Source organism: Equus asinus, chromosome 8, assembly GCF_041296235.1.
Source record: "Equus asinus isolate D_3611 breed Donkey chromosome 8, EquAss-T2T_v2, whole genome shotgun sequence".
Classification (NCBI taxonomy): Eukaryota; Metazoa; Chordata; class Mammalia; order Perissodactyla; family Equidae; genus Equus; species Equus asinus.
The window spans coordinates 88433233-88449217 of NC_091797.1; the positions used below are offsets into that span (position 1 = coordinate 88433233).

Below are 15985 nucleotides of genomic sequence, written 5' to 3' on the forward strand. Positions count from 1 at the left end.
GTAGAAATTGTAGGGCTGGGGGCAACCGCAGAGGAGGGACTCAGACCCCGGCAGGCGTCTGCCCAGCAGCCCAGGGAGCCTCCCCGAGCGCTCAGAGCTCAGCCACAGACTCGCACACATTCGAGACCTGCCTTGTTTTTTGTTAACCGTTCCTGTCCGAGGATTTCTTTCTTGCCCTTGTCTCCGTTACGTCTCAGGTGGCACCGACTCAGCTTATCTGATTGTACTTGAACTTCTGTGTGTGTGCGAGAAGAAAAAGGTTATGGGGAGAAGGCATTGAAGACCCCTCTTTTTATAGTCGGCTTGCCGCATCCTCCCTGGCCGGCCACTCCTCCTCTTCCACCCGCCGTCACCGAGGAGCCTCTGTGCCTGGCGTGCTCGCACAGCTCCCCATGGCCCCCTCCTTCTGGCCCCCAAGGCCCCTGCCCCATTGCTGGGTGCTTGATGTCCTCTCCTCCGGAGGCAGATGGTGGGAGGTGCTTAGTCTGAACCGGACAGGGCTGGGGGCGTCAGACCCCATCTCTGCTTTCAGGACGCACGCCTCTGGTTCTGGGGAGCGGCCGCCCCGGGGTGGGGATGGCGGGTGGTGGTGGGGTTCAGCTCTCTTCTTTTCTAGAAGCCTGACTCGGGGGACCTAACCCTGGGCTCTTAGGTGAAAGAAGTGGGTTCTGGTTCCAGCTCAGCCGCAGTGTGACCTTGGTCAGGTGGCTGGGTGGACCTCACAAAGCTCGGCTTGTCCTTCTGTGTGATGAGGGTGGGTCTCTGTGGCCTCCAGAGCGTTTCTCCTTCTCTCCCGCCTGGCTTCTCCTCCCTTCTCCCCGACTTCCTTCCTTCCTCATCCTCCCCCACCTCTCTCCCCCTTCCTCTCCCCTCCTTTTTCCCTCACCTAGTATAGATGGAGAAACTGAGGCCCAGAGAGAGGGCCTGACTGAGCCAGGGTGACCCTCCAGGTGGGGATGGGGTCCTGAGCCCTGGGCCCTGCCGGCTGCCCCTCCTGCTGGCAGTTGGTCAGCCCTGCACGTTGTCCTCCGGGAGGTGTCTGGGGGCCACGGACACATGTCTGCTGTTCCTCCCGTCGCCATTCTGACTCAGGCCTTCGTGCTGCCGGCTTCCGGTGTCGGTGCAGGTTCGTCTCTGTGTTTTGAGGCTGTGTCTCAGGCCTTGTCAGTCCCCACTCCGCCCCCGTGTTAGGGAGTGCGAATCCCATTTTGCCCAGGAGGAAACTGAGGCTCAGAGAGGTGAAGCCGCCTGCTCGAGGCCACACAGTTCATGAGTGGTGGGGCTGGAATGGAAATCAGGCCTTGCCGCCTCCAGCCTTGGACCTGGGCCCTTTCTGCTGTGGGATGGGGCTCTCCACCTGTCCCCAGCCCCTCCGGCTCCTTTCTCCCCGTGGGCCTGCAGCGCTCGGGGCATTAGCTGCACGAGGAACGAGATGCCCTGAGCCCGGGGCTGAGAGGGCGATATTAGGTCCGGCCACCCTGCACCACTTAGCAGAGGCTGTGAGCCGTGAGTTCCACCCCGGCCTCTCCCTCCTCCTCTGCAAAATGGGGCCTCCCAGTAACCATAACACTGATGCTGTGAGCTGCAGGGTTATCCCCATTCTACAGATGGGGAAACTGAGGCTCCGAGCCATTAAGCGCCTCTCCCAAGGTCTGAGTCTGGGGTCCAGACTCCTCCGCATCGGCTGGGTTTCCCACCACCCTGCTTGGTGATGGGGGGAGGACGGAGCTGAAACGAGATGATGCTGAGAAAGCGTTTGGCTTTGGCACCGTGCCCGGTGAGGTGACTGCCCCATAGCTGGGACCTGCTGCCACACTGTTGACGGTTATTTCCCATCAGGTGAGTCTTTTTCATACGTCCTCTTGCAGAGCCACTGATGGGACAGGAAATTGTCCCCCGTCTTAGGAGTGTGTGTGCAGCTGAGGAACCCGAGGCCCGCTGTGGGGAGGCGTCTGGTCGAGGGCCCCGCAGCAGCCGGGCAGAGCCAGGGCTGGAATTCCGCCTCTCTGACTCCCTGGCTGGTGCTCGCTGCACGGCCCCCTCCCTCGGTCCTGTCTGGAGTGCCCTTGGGACCACAGGGCAAGTCTGAGCCTCGGGCTGGGCCTCCTCCCTCCCCCGCCCGCGGGTGGGCACCCCCTCCTTTCCTGCACTCACGCAGCCATCATAAAACGCAGCCATCATAAAACACGGTGAGTCAGCCGTGGACCGTGGCCTTGGGCCGCAGTTCACCCCGGGGCCCCTCCCATGACCATGAAGGCGCAGATTCACCAGCCGTGGGGGTCCCTGCAATGGGGCAGGTGGCGGGCCTCTGGTAACCTCGAGAATGTTCTCCCAAAGCCGTAGGTTAGCATTTGCTGGCTCCTTCAGGGATGACTTCTTTCCTTTGTGGGCCTATTGTGCGCCAGGCCCTGAGTGACAGGGCCCTAGAGGTTCTCTCACTCGGCCTCCTGGGGTTCACGGTCCCGGGGGGCCTGGGAGGGTCTAGGTAGGTGCAGGAGGAGGAGAGGGGGATGGGCGGAAAGGAGGACCAGCATAGGCAGAGGTGTGGATGGGGTGAGGCAGGAGGCGTGCTGGGGGCTGTGACTAGCCCCGTGGGGATGGGGGGCAGTGTGGGGGCTTCCGGCTTCTTTGACAAATATTTATCTGCGTGTTATGAATACAGCATAGAGGAATGAGAAGGTGTGAGTAATGGCGGTGGGTTCTCCTGTGTGCCGGGCGCTGTGGCACTGTGCTTACTGCCCCGTTCGTGGTTCAGAGCTCCCCACCGCCAAGATCACGGAGCACCTGTGTCCATTTGGGGAGGTCTCACAGAGGAAGGACACTTGTTTGAAATCTTGAAGGATGGGCAGGTGTTTGCCGGATGGGTGTGGTCTGGGAACAGCTCGGGCAAAGGTCTCGGGGTGTGACACTGGGTTCCATTCATGGCTGTCATCCGGAGCCCAGGAGGTGGCCTGGAGGCTCTTAAACTTTACTCTGATGGATGTGTCCTTCCTGGACACCACCGAGTGGGTTTCAATGCTGAGTTCAGACTTTTCCCACATCTCTTGCTGATGAAACTCTGGCTCCTGTTTTCCAGAGGTGGCGCCACCTCCTGGCAGCTCCGTCATCATGCCGCCATCTTTGTACGAGGATCAGCCAGGGCAGTCATGGAAGGGTTGACAGCATTTGAACCTGACGACTCTATTATAATGACTGGAGGATGGGGGAAATTGGATTCTAATGACAAGAATAGTAATTCTTGTGGATGCAGCCAATTCGCGATAAGAGGGAACTCTGGAGGTGGTCCCCAGTGGACACATCGCTGGTCCTGGTTACAGAGTCTCTGAATTTGAGTTGGTCGACTGGGCGTTCCAATAGGAAGGAAAAAATCAAATTGAAAAATCATATGTATGAACTGCTGGAAATAGCTTCTCAAAGATTGTGCTTAAAAAGCAAGTCATGCATAAAGATTTTATGGTTTTTTATTTGCCTAGGATGTGGACTCCTCCTGATAATGTGTTGCTTGGCATTCCCACGTATGATGCTGTGTTCATGTCATGTTGAATTGAACCTGGATCAGGAAATTGGCTCACTGGCTTAACTGAAAGGGCTCATTTGCCGCACCCAGCAAGATGGCCAGAGGTGGGCAGCTTCTGGCTTGGCCCAGCATCTCAGAGAGTTTCGTGGGCTTTCCCTCCTGCTTTGTGCCTCATGGTCCCAAAGTGGCTGCCACTTTTCCAGTCGCTAGGTCCACTTTCAGGCAGCAAGAAGTGGGAAGCCGAGGGGCCATGTCAGCTGAGTCTGCAAGAAAGCAAAAGCTTACACGAGACTTTCGTCTACATATCATGGGCAGGAACTGGGTCCCGTGGCCACTGCTAGCAGCAAGAGAGTCTGCGAAAGGCAAGTCTTCCAGCCTCTGTTGTGGCGGTTGGCCAGGTTGGAAACGGCTATTGCTCGCCCCATAGACAGCGTTGTTTATTACACAGTCTGAAAGAAAATGAGGGCTGTCAGGTCCTTGATAAGGAAGCCTGGGGCCTCCAAACCAGGGCATGGGACAAAAGAGAGAATCTGCCTAGCATCTGGATGCTGTGGCCTGAGAGGCTGCTGGGCACGGGGCTTCAGGGATGGGAAGACATGATCCCTGCGTCCAAGGCCCCCAGTCTGCTGGGGCGCAGGGCTCAGAGACGGGAGAGACGGTCGAGTGGAACAGACAGGCTGGGGGGAGCTGACCCAGAGGCCAGGGTGACCTCTCTGCCTGGCTGAGCCAGGGTGTCAGGCTGGCTTTAGCAGCATGACTGCAGCGCTGAGCGGGGAGAGACTGCACGGCGCACTGGGCTCTGGGGAGGCTCAGGAATCCTCTGAGCCGTGGCTTGTCCCCTTCTTAATTGCTTCTAGTCTTTCACCGCTGGGTCGAAAGGGCTGGAGAAGACGGAGTCACTTGTATCTCAGCTGATTAAAGTTCCTTTGCTGGATCAAAACCAGCCAGACCAGAAAGCTTTTGTTTCCTCAGTTTTAAAGTGCGAGTGATCAGTTGTGCCTGAGATTTTGTATGGGAGCATTTTGTATTCATCCACTTACCTAGTTATCTCTGCACCCACCCATCTACCCACTCATCTACCTACCCACCCACCCATCCATCCATCCACCTACCTACCTACCCATCCATCCATCCACCTACCCATCCATCCATGCATCCATGCATCCATCCACCCATCCATCCTTCTATCCATCCATCCATCCACCTACCCATCCATCCATGCATCCATGCATCCATCCACCCATCCACCCATCCATCCATTCATCCATCCATCCATCTACCTACGCATCCATCCATCCATCCATCCATCCATCCTTCCATCCATCCATCCACCTACCCATCCATCCATGCATCCATCCATCCATCCATCCATCCATCTACCCATCTATCCATCTACCTATGCATCCATCCACTTACCCATCCATCCATGCATCCATCTATCCGTCCATCCATCCATCCACCCATCCATCCACCTACCCATCCATCTGTCCATCCATCCATCCACCCATCCATCCATCCATCCTCTACCTAGTTATTAATACATACAAAGCTCTAAGGCTATAAAGATAAATAAGTTCATTTTTATCCTCAAGTTGATCATATTAATAGTCTATAAACAAGTAATTATGGAATCCAGGATGATAAATACTAATCATTCATTCATTTATGCACCCATTCATTCATTTGACAGACATTTATTAAGCACCTACTGTGTGTCATGGCCCTTTAGGTACAGCAGTGAACAAGACGTCTGTGGGTCCTGCCCTCCTGAGCTCACATTCTAGTGTGGGGAGACACTCGAAAGAGACTTTCAGATGGTACCAAGTGCTATGAAGAAAATAAAATAGGGTGTTGAGAAGGAAGCTGGCTGGGGAAAAGGGTTGTTGGGGCTATTTCCTGTTGGGAGTCAGGGAGGGTTTCTCTGAGCAGGTGACATTTGAGCTGAGACCTTAGAGGAGGACCCAGCCACGTGGAAGAATCAGAGGGAGAGGATCAGGCAGCAGGAATAGCAAGTGCAAAGTTCCTGGGGCTCGTTGTGTTTAGTAGTGCTTCTAATGATGGTAATTATGGTGATGATGGCATTGGGGCTGGAGTTGAGAGAATGAGGAGAGAGAGAGCTGGCAGGGTTGGGTCACACCAGGCCTTGCTGGCCTCTGTAAAGAGGCTGGTTTTGGGTAGGTACAGGTTGCTTTGATGGGCATGGAGGAGGGAGGTATCATAGCCTCTGCAGGAATCCAGAACAGTGTCAGAGCCAGACTCAATGGAAGAAGGAATTTGCCAAGAGGAAGGGAGTCAGGTGGGGGAATGGCGTGTGAATACATAGAAAGGCAGGGAGAACATGGGGTTTGCCAGGAGCTGCGAGGGGGGCACCTGGGGAGCGGTGGGGATGAGGCAGGAGGGGGTCACCAAGGCCCAGGATGAGAAGGACCCTCAGGGCCGGAATAAGGGGCTTGGTGTTAGGCCTGTCAGGGGCACCAGGAGCCAGCAAAGTCAGGACCAGGGTCAAGCACCATCAGAGGGGCGGCTTGGAGCGCCCTCTAGTGGGCATCGCAGAAAGGGGGCCGGAGAGGGGAGCCTGGAGCTGGGGCAGCAGTCGGGAGGCTGCGGATGCACTCTGTGCAAAACCGTGAAAAAGTGTATTGTGTTGGGCCGGCATGGTGCCCTAGTGGTTAAGTTTGGGACACTCTGCTTCAGTGGCCTGGGTTCAGGTCCTGGGTACAGACTCACTATCCATTCCTGGAACCTCTTCATGTTCCCAGACAGAAAGCACTGACTCCCTAGGCCCCCTCCCCTGAGCCCCTGAGAGCCTCTACTCTCCTTTCTGTCTCTGTGAATTCGCTTTATTCTAGGTCCCTCATAGAAAAGGAATCGTGCAATATTTGTCTTTCTGGGCCCGGCTCATTTCACTCACCGTATGTCCTCCAGCCTCGTCCGTGCTGTGGCACGTGTCAGTCCGTCCTTCGTTTTTCAGGCTGAATAATGTTGCCTCATATGGATAGACCACACCTGGTTCACCCATTCGTCTGTGATGGGCGCTTGGGTGGGTTCCACCTTTTGATTACTGTGCATAACGCTGCCATGAATATTGATGTGCAAGTATCTGTTTGAATTCCTGCTGTCCGTTACTTTGAGTAGACACCGGGAAGTGGAATTGCTCAAAAAACATGGAAATTCTCTGTTTAACTTTTAAGGAACCAGCAGACTGCTTTCCACAGAGGCTGCACCATTTTCCGTTCTCCCCAGCAATGCACGAGGTTCCAAATTCCCCACAGCCTCACCAGGACTTGCCATTTTCTTTTTAAATAGTAGCCATCTGCTGGGCGTGAGGTGGTGTTTCGCTGTGGTTTTGACATGTGCTTCCCTAATGACTAAGGATGCTGGGCATCTTCTCATGAGCGTAGTGGCCACTTGTTTATCTTCTTTGCATCAGGTTGCTTGTTTTCCTGTTGCTGAGTTGTATGAGTATTATATATATATTCTGGATATTCATCCCCTATCAGATACATGATTTGCAAATATTTTCTCCCATCCTGTGGGTTGTCTTTTCACTCTCTTGATAGTGCTCTTTGATGCACAAAGGTTTTTTTTGGTTTTCGCTGAGGAAGATTGTCCCTGAGCTAACATCTGTGGCAGTCTTCCTCTATTTGGTTTGTGGGTCGCCAGCACAGCGTGTCTGCGGACGAGTGATGTAGGTGTGTTCCCGGGAGCTGAACCCGGGCCACCAAAGTGGAGTGCGCGAACTTAACCACTTGGCCACCAGGCCGGCCCCAAGATTTTTCATTTTGATGAGGACCAATATATCTACATTTTTTTTTTTGAGGAAGATTAGCCCTGAGCTAACTGCTGCCAATCCTCCTCTTTTTGCTGAGGAAGACTGGCCCTGAGCTAACATCCATGCCCATCTTCTTCTACTTTACATGTGGGACGCCTACCACAGCATGGCTTGCCAAGCGGTACCATGTCCACACCCGGGATCCAAACTGGCGAACCTCAAGCCGCCGAAGTGGAACATGCGCACTTAACCACTGAGCCATGAGGCCAGCCCTTACTGTTTCTTTTGTTGCCTGGAAAATAATTTTTTAAATTGAAATGTCATATGTGTACAGAAGAGGGCACGTATCTTAAGCCAGACAGCCTGGGTTTGAATCCCAACTGGGCCACTTACCAGCCGTGTAACCTTGTGGGTTAACAGCTCCGTGCCTCAGTTTCCCCATCTGTAAAACAGAAATAATAATAGAGCCACTCATTAGCAATGCAGTGAGGTTAGATGAACTAGTGCCCATCAGGCTCTCTGAGCCGCCGGGGTCCCTCTGTGAGTGACAAGTGCTTCATAAGTGTTTGCTGTCGTTACTATGACTATATGTTATATTTTGGGTCTCTGTGTGGCAGACACTGTGCTAAGCACCGTACGAACATTATTCCATTACCCCACTTAACCCTTGCGAACCCCAAGTGATGGGTATTCATTGTCCCCACGTTGTAGAGGAGGAAACCGACCTCTGGACCCTCAGGAGGCTTGCTGAGGGCCACTTTCTGGCCCTTTTTCCCCTAAGTGACCTCACTATATCCTGAGGTGCTGGAAGATGCCCCTCTTAGCGATGCTGAACCTGCGGCTCAGAGAGGGGAGGTGACTGACCCAAGGACACACAGGGAAGAAACAGCAACACCTGGATTGACTCCTGGCCTGTGGACTCCTCCCTTTGTGCTGGGGAAGGGTCGGGCGGCTCTTGGGGGCAGGATCCCACGTGGAGGGACGTGGGCAGGATTCTGTGTCAGGGATGCCAGGGGAGCCCCCGGGGCTCCGTGTGCTCGCGGGAACTGAGGCCGCGGACCCGCCTGCAGGAGGCGGATGATGGACAGGACACCTGCGCTCCTTGCAAAGGGCCCCCAGGGCTGAGCGGGCCCTCGTGGAGCCTCGCGGGATTGCGGGCGCTGGGAGGGGAGCTGGAGCGGATGGGTTCACTCGGTAACCCGGTTCATCCCACAGCGCGCTGCCACGTCCCGGGCGAGGCATCCGGGGCCCATGGGGCGAGGATGACCTAGTCCCTTTGTCTCTCTTCCTTGAGGAAGTCTGTAGAAATGCCGTTGTGTGAGAATGACGCTACGAGTGGGGTAACCTTGACTCTCATTTTTCGGGGAAACGGAATTATTAACAAACGTCTACACTTTCAACTGCTAATAGTCCCGATTACCTGCTTCACCTGTCACAACCGATGGAGACACCCCAGAGGGCCTCCACCCTCTGGCTGAGCACCTGCTGTGCCCTAGAGAGAAGTCACATTCACATCTGTTCCTAGAGGATGAAATTCCGTTTGTACTCAGGATCCAATCCAGTGTCTACACGCCGGCCTGCAAGACTGTGTGGCCTGGCCCCTGGCCACCCGTGTCACCTCCTCTCCCAGCACAGGCCGTGTGCTCACTCCACTCAAGCCACATGGCCCCAGAATGTTCCCTTAACATGCCGGGCATGTTTCCACCCCAGGGCCTTGGCACATGCTGTTTGCTCTCCTCCAGCTTCCTTCCTCACTTCCCTCCCTCTCCACTTCCCTCTTCTCAGGCATCTCTCAGCTCAAATGACCTCTCTCAGTGGGGCCTTCCCTGGAGCCATGTCTATATGGTCCCCTGGTCCCCACTCTTCTCTGCCAGCACACCCATGCAGTGTCCTCCCATCATGCAGGGTCTGCCTCCCCCCTCAGAGTGGAGGCTCTACAGGGCAAGGAACACTGAGCACGGTGCCCAGTGCGCAGTAGGTATGCAGCATGTATTTGTGGCGTGGATGAAGGAAGCAGCACCCCACATCTTTTTTTTTAAGGTTTTATTTTTTTAGAGCAGTTTTAGATTCACAGGAAAATTGAGGGGAAGGTACAGAGATATCGCCTGCACCCCCTGCCCCCGTTATCACCCTCCCCACCAGGGCGGGACGTTGGTTACACCTGATGAGCCTCCACTGACGCATCCTGATGGCCCAGAGTCCTGGTTGACGGTAGGGTTCGCTCCTGGGGTGGCGCATTCTGTGGGTTTGGACAAATGGACAGCGACACGGATCCGCCATCGCAGCATCACACAGAGCAGTGTCACTGCCCTAAACATCCCCTTGTTCCCCCGTTCGTCCCTCTATCCCCTAACCCCTGGTGCCCACTGACCTTTCACTGGCTGCGTAGTGTTCCCTTTGCCAGGACGTCACAGAGGTGAATCGTACAGCCCGCAGCCTCTGCAGACTGGCTTCTGTCACTTAGTGATATGCATTAGAGGTTCCTCCACGTCTGTTCACGGCTTGATCGCTCATTTCTTCTCAGTGCTGAATAGTATTCGCTGTCTGGATGGCCCACAGTTTGTCTATCCTCTCACCTGCGGAAGGACATCTTGTTGCTTCCAGGTTTGGGCCGTTGTGAATAAAGCGGCTGTGACATCGGTGTGTGGGGTTTTGTGTGGGTGTCAATTTCCGGCTCCTTTGGGTCAATTCCAAGGAGCGTGCTTGCTGGATTGTACGGTCAGACAGTGTTTAGTTTTGCACCCTATCATATTTTTAACTGTACCGTTCAGTGCTTTTCAGTAAACTCACAAAGTCGTGCATCCGTCCAACAATCGATTTGAGATTTTCATTATCCCTAAGAGAAGCCAAGTGCCCTTAGCGGTCGGTCTGCCGTCCCCTCCTCGGTGATGCTGTCACTGATCAGCCCCCTGGGATGTGCTGGGTGCTGTGCTCCGTTCATTCTCGTGGTCACCGTACGACGTAGGGGCTGCTCTTGTCCCCATTTTCCGGATGACAGAGCTGAGGCTCAGAGAGGGGAAGTCAGGGCCCACATGGCTCAGCTGGGAGGCGCTGGATCTGGGAACGGGACCCGCACGGAGCCTCTGCCCGGAGGACCAGCTGCGTGAATTTGATGTTTCCAAAACTCCGCTCATTCTCTCATCGCCTTGAGAATTTTTCATATTCACAAGCCACCTGGACTAATACTTAACGTTTTTCTTAAACTTGACTCACTTTTTAACTCTAACAGCTTCATTGAGGTACAGTTCACACATTACACAGCTCACTCATTCAAATGGACGGTTCCGTGGGTTTTCGCATGTTCAGAGCTGTGTGACCATCACCACAGTCACCTTGGGAACATCTTACTCAACCCTAAAAGAGAGCCCCGCCGGTGAGCTGCCGCCCCCAGCTCCCCCCCAGCCCGAGGCAGACGCTGCTCTGTTTCCCGTCTCTATGAATTTGCCTGTTCCAGGTCCCTCACAGACAGGGCGTCGTTCCGCCTTTGTCCTCTCGTGTCCGGCTTCCTTCACGGAGCGGATGTTGTCACGGTTCATCCACGCCGTCGCAGGTGTCCACACTTGGTTGTGGGGGAACCAGAAAGGCTTGGGGTACAACGGAAGCTGGGTCTTGACGGGTGCGTAGGAGGCGGCCGGGTAGAGAGAGGCAGGTGCCTTCCCCTGGGACTCTGCCTCAGGGGCTACACCCAGGAGCCAGGCCAGGTGGGGATGGGGAGTTAGTGACCAACGGGGTGGCAGGCGGGGGCGCCCACAGTGGCCGGACCATCCGCTGTCTCAAGCACCACCCATGATCTTGATCTTTGTGTGAAATCTCACCAGTTTTATATGTTGGAGCAAAAAAACCCATTTTTTAAAATTTAGCCTTCAACTAGCACATGAGGTATTGGCATCTTGTTTCACACACGTTCATCATCTCACTGAATTCTTGCCACAGCTCATGGGGAAACCGAGGCTTGGGGAGGTGACGTGGCTTGGCCTGGGCTCGCCCAGTGGGCAGGTGCACAGGCGGGACTGGGGCCAGGGCGGCAGGGTCATGTGGAAGCCCCAACATTCGGGGGGTGGCAGAATGGCCTGAGCGTCCTCCCAGGGTTTCTGGCTGGAGCTTCTCCTCTTGGCCCCCATCCTCGTTCCGGATTAAAGGTGACGCCGGTGTCCCCATGCAGTGCTGGGCGGTGACCAGCAGGGGGCAGGGCGGGCGCTCCGGCTTCAACACAGTTGCATTAGCTCTAACCCCTTCTGTACCGCGGCCCTCGCTCTGTCCATTTCGATTTTCTTTGACTCCAGCGCCGCTGGTCCTGGCACACGTGTCGCTCAGCCCCGTTCCTTGTCAGTTCCTATTTCCCGTCGTGGCGTTGGGTGGCTGGGCTGACCGGGGCACCTTCTTCTGCAGCTCCGCAGCCCCCACCGCCCCATTCGTTTTCACTGATGACGCTTCTCTTCCAAAGAAATGAGTTTTCTGGTGGAAAAAAAAATCTGTTTTTATTATAGTTCCAAAAGGAGTGTGGAGTATGTGTGTGTCTGGGGGCTGTGTAGCCCTCAGCAGGAGCCTTGTGAATATAGAAATGGCATTGCTGACTTAAGCAGACATGTTTCCAGACAGGCTGAATCTTCTGCCTGAACTCTGGGTCTTTCGAGAGAAGAACATTTTGTCATATTTCAAGCCTCGGCTCCATGCCCCCTCCTCCAAGAAGCCCTCCCGGATTGCACCCTTTCCTGGGAACGCCAGGCCCTTCAGCCTCCAGCGCTGTCAGTTATTCCCAAGGGCTTCTCTCCCATAGACCCTGCGCTCCCCGTGGGCGAGAATCACACGTCACTCAGCCTCGCTCGACGTCCCCACCGCTCCACACTCAGTCCTTGAGGCCCTCAGTGACTGGGCCTTGCCGTGTGCTAGGGGCTCTGCTGACACCACCTCTCTCCCCCGCACAGCAGCCCTGTGAGGGGAGAAGTTATTATTATTGTTATGGTTGTTGTTGTTGTTTTCATCAGCTTCGTTTTACATCTGAAGAAACTGAGGCACAGAGAGGAGAAGCGAGTTGTCCAGGATGACGCTGTGTGGCAGGATCAGAACTGGGGTTTGAACCTGGGCCCATCTGAGTGCAAATCCCTGCTCGCAGCGGCTGTGCGCCCCGACTTCTCGCAAGTGCTCACTCAGGGTTCGTGAAGGAGTCGGGGTGGGTCGCCAGCCGGCGTCTGGGGGCTGTCCCCTCCCACGTGCCCCCTCGGGCTTCGTGTCTGCGGCCGCCTCCTCCCTGAGTGCTCTGCAGGGCAGGCCCGTCCCCTCCTCCCCCTCCTCCTCCTGTAGCTTACTGAGGTATAATTTGCATACTATAAAATTCACTTGTTTGAAGTGTACAGTTTAATAGGTTTTAGTAAATTTATGAAGCTGCACAGCCATCACCGTCATCTCATTCCAGAACCAGAAGGAACCCCGTGCCCCTCAGCAGCCACTCCCCATTCCCGACTCCCGGCCCAGCCTCTTTCTGGACGTTTCCGTCCCTGGAAGCTCGCAGTCGGGGTCTCCGTGTCCGGCCTGTTGCCCTGAGCACGGTGCTCTCGGAGCGGCCGTCCTTCCGTCCTTTGTGTTGGACTGGCCCCTCCTGTCCTCGGGTCACTTCCCTGCTCTGCCGGCCCTGCCCCCCGACCCGATGGAGAGAACCCGCTGGGCCTGAGGGAGCTGCCGGGTCAGGCTGGGCACCGGGGATGGAAAGTGTTCTTTTTTTCTTCAGTCGTGTGTTTTAAGTGATTTCACATCCTGCAGTTGATAACGCCATGCGAGTTGGCTGTGTCCTGAGGGGGTGGGCTCCACGGTGCCTGGTTTGGGGGAGATAACCCGTCCTGATGGGCTGACCCTGGCGTGGGCCCCTCCTTATCGCCCTGCCAGCCAGGATGCCCAAACTCGATATGCCGCTAAACCGTTATGGCCAGGACCTTCTGAGTGCTAACCAAGCTCTGGGCTCTGACCACTGCACACGGATCACCTCGTTCCCTCCTCCCAGAGACCCGGGGTAGCTGGCACTCTCGTCACCCCTGTTGTACACGAGGGAGCTGGGGCACAGAGAGGGTCACTAACCAGCCCAATGCCACACAGATAGCTGGGGCCAGAACAAGGATTTGGAGCCAGGCGGGCTGCCTCCACCTCCCTGGGTCTCAGTTTCCTCCTTGCACAGACTTCTGCTCTGTCTGTGCCCTGACCCTTCGGGGGGGTTGTCAGCTGCTAGAAGACAGGGGCATGCATGTGCCTCAGGCCCTGCCCGTGAGGAGCTCCCAGCCCTGTAGGAAAGGCGGCTCTCATCACACCAGGCGCCCTACCACCCACAGAGGGGGCTCCGTGACTCCTGCTTGCTCAGAGGGCAGTCCGGGGACCTGCTGTTTGCGCTGGGCTTGAGAGATGGTTGACTTTCCGGATGGAAGGGCGTTCGTGGCGGAGGGCTCTGCCTGAGCAAAGGCTGCGAGGCTGAGGGTCCACGCATGGCTGGGGAATGGGTGTGGCAGCGGCTGGACGGGGAGGCCGCATGGCGAAAGGCATTGAAGGCCGAGCCCTAAGCCAGGTGCAGCCTGATGGACGACAGGCATGTGGGGTCGAGCAAATCCCTCCAGTGTTCTTGGGGGGACCGTGGCGACCCCATCTCTGTCCAGCTCCTGGCGCAGGACCTGGACACAGTCGGTGACCCGGAGTGTGCGACCAACGGGCGTGCTGCCTGGTTCCAGGAGGGTCCTGGATTCAGACGCCCGGGGAAGCCCAGGTGTGGTGTGGACCGGGGCTGCGGGAGTGGGCGGAGTGTGGCAGCTCCAGTCCCCAGGCAGGCCTGGTGGTTCCTGCCCACGTCCCCACCTGGGGACGCAGGCCCGAGGGCCAGGCCTTCCCGTGTTTCTAGAGAAGCCAGAAGTCAGCATAGCTACACTCGGTTCTTCCGATGCTTAAATATTGGTAACTAATTCCAGTAAAGCAAAAGTGGGCCCAGCTTCCTTCCTCCTCCGTCCAGAAACCCGACACCCAAACAAAGCCACGTGGGGGCTGCCAGCTTTCTGCCTGTGTCCCTAGTGGTGGCTGACATCCCTTTCAACAGCTTCCCATCTTCTTTACCCACGGAGGTTTCTGCTAAGAGCCGGGCCCTCTGAGTGCACTGACATGGCTGCACTTTCAGTCTTTTCTGGAATGAACCAATGACGTCCGTACCACTTGCTGAGGGTTTGCTGTGGCCGCCAGGCTGCCCAGGGATGGGCCGCTGGGGAGCTGGCCTGTGAGGGGCCATGGGGAGGAAAGTTCCTCCAGAAGAGCTGCCCTGGGACGTGCATCTGGGCTGGAGGTGCCGTGGGAGAGCCCGGCACCCATAGGAGGGAGCAGGTGCCGAAGCAGGGGGCGTTCGTGTTCTGGGGCTGCCGTGATAGATTACCCGAGATGCGGGATGCTTATTCTCGCAAAGTGGAGGCCGTCAGGGTGTCCGCAGGGCCAGGCTCCCTCCGGAGGTCCTTCCTGCCCCTTCCAGCTCTTGGTGGCCCCGGGCATTCCCTGCCTTGTGGCCACATCGCTCCAGTCGCTGCCTCCATCCTCACGTGGCATCTTCTCTGGGGTGGAGTCCTCTCATGTGTCTCTTTTAAGGACACTTACTGGATTTAAGGCCTACCTGGGGAACCCAGCATGAGCTCCTCTCAAGATCCTTAATTACATCTGCAAAGAGCTTTTTGGGGGCTGCCATTCAGCCCACTGCAGGGAGGAAGACTGCTTCTGACCAGGAGCAGCATGAACCAAGGCCCTGGGGCATGTGGCTCACCGGGTGGGGAAGGGGTTGCTGTGTGATCCAGTGATATAATGTGGGCAGCAGGCCAGGCGTGGGAGGGATGGGGTGCAGGGACAGCATCCAAGAAGTGGGGGTGCCTCTGTCACATCTGTGCATGTAGGTGGCTCTCCTGGCCAGGTGGCTCAGGATCCCCACCAGGCGGGGCAACCTGGACAGGATAACCCAGACTCAGTAGGGGTCACTTCCAGTCTGGGGTGGGGGGCGTGGCGGGGCCGCTGCTCCTGGGAGCATGCCCTGGCGACTGTGGCCAGCTCCAGGCTGGGAGAGCGTGGGTTTGGGGGGCTCCCTCCTTGGTGCCTCATCTGGGGGCGGCTCTGTCCCCATCTCGGACTTGTTGGGTAGTCTCCCTATCTCCACCCTCAGCCCCTCCTGCTCGGCTCTCTCCGTAGCCGCCCCTGGCCTCTGGCCCTGACCGCCCCTCAGGGGTCCGTCCGTCTCCCTGCTTTCTCCCGCTGTCCTTGGGTTCATCCCTTTTCCTGCCCGCGGCTCTCTCCATCCTGGCTCGTCTCTACCACAGGCTTCTCTCTCAGGGGCCGTGCTCCCCCCACACCCCGGCTGGGACTGCTCTCGGCCTGGCCCTCCAACTGTACTGTCAGTCTGGCGGTGCGTGGCTGAGGGACCTGTTGCCGGCCGGATGCGGGCGCTGAGGGTGGAGGTGGCCCCGGGCCGCCTCGGGAGGGCTGTGGTTTCCCGTCAGCGGCTGTGCTGCCGCTGGGTGGGGCTCTGAAGTGTGGCCCCAATGGGCTGGGGTCTGGGGGGGGGGGGCTCGACGCCTCTGCCCCCCCCCCCCCAGCCCCTTTCGCCTCAGGCCTGGCTGTCCCCCTGTCCCAGCCTCTGGCTCTCCCCTGGGCCCACAGACAGGCGGTCTGGGCAGGGGCTCTGGGCTGCCCCACTGCAT

General features: G+C 56.8%; 1 protein-coding gene across 4 annotated transcripts in view; it reads left to right on the forward strand.

Annotated features, from left to right (window-relative positions):
• The window catches only part of KIAA1671 (KIAA1671 ortholog), a 179994-nt gene that overhangs the window by 73886 nt on the left and 90123 nt on the right, over nt 1-15985 (forward strand). The window lies entirely within an intron of this gene.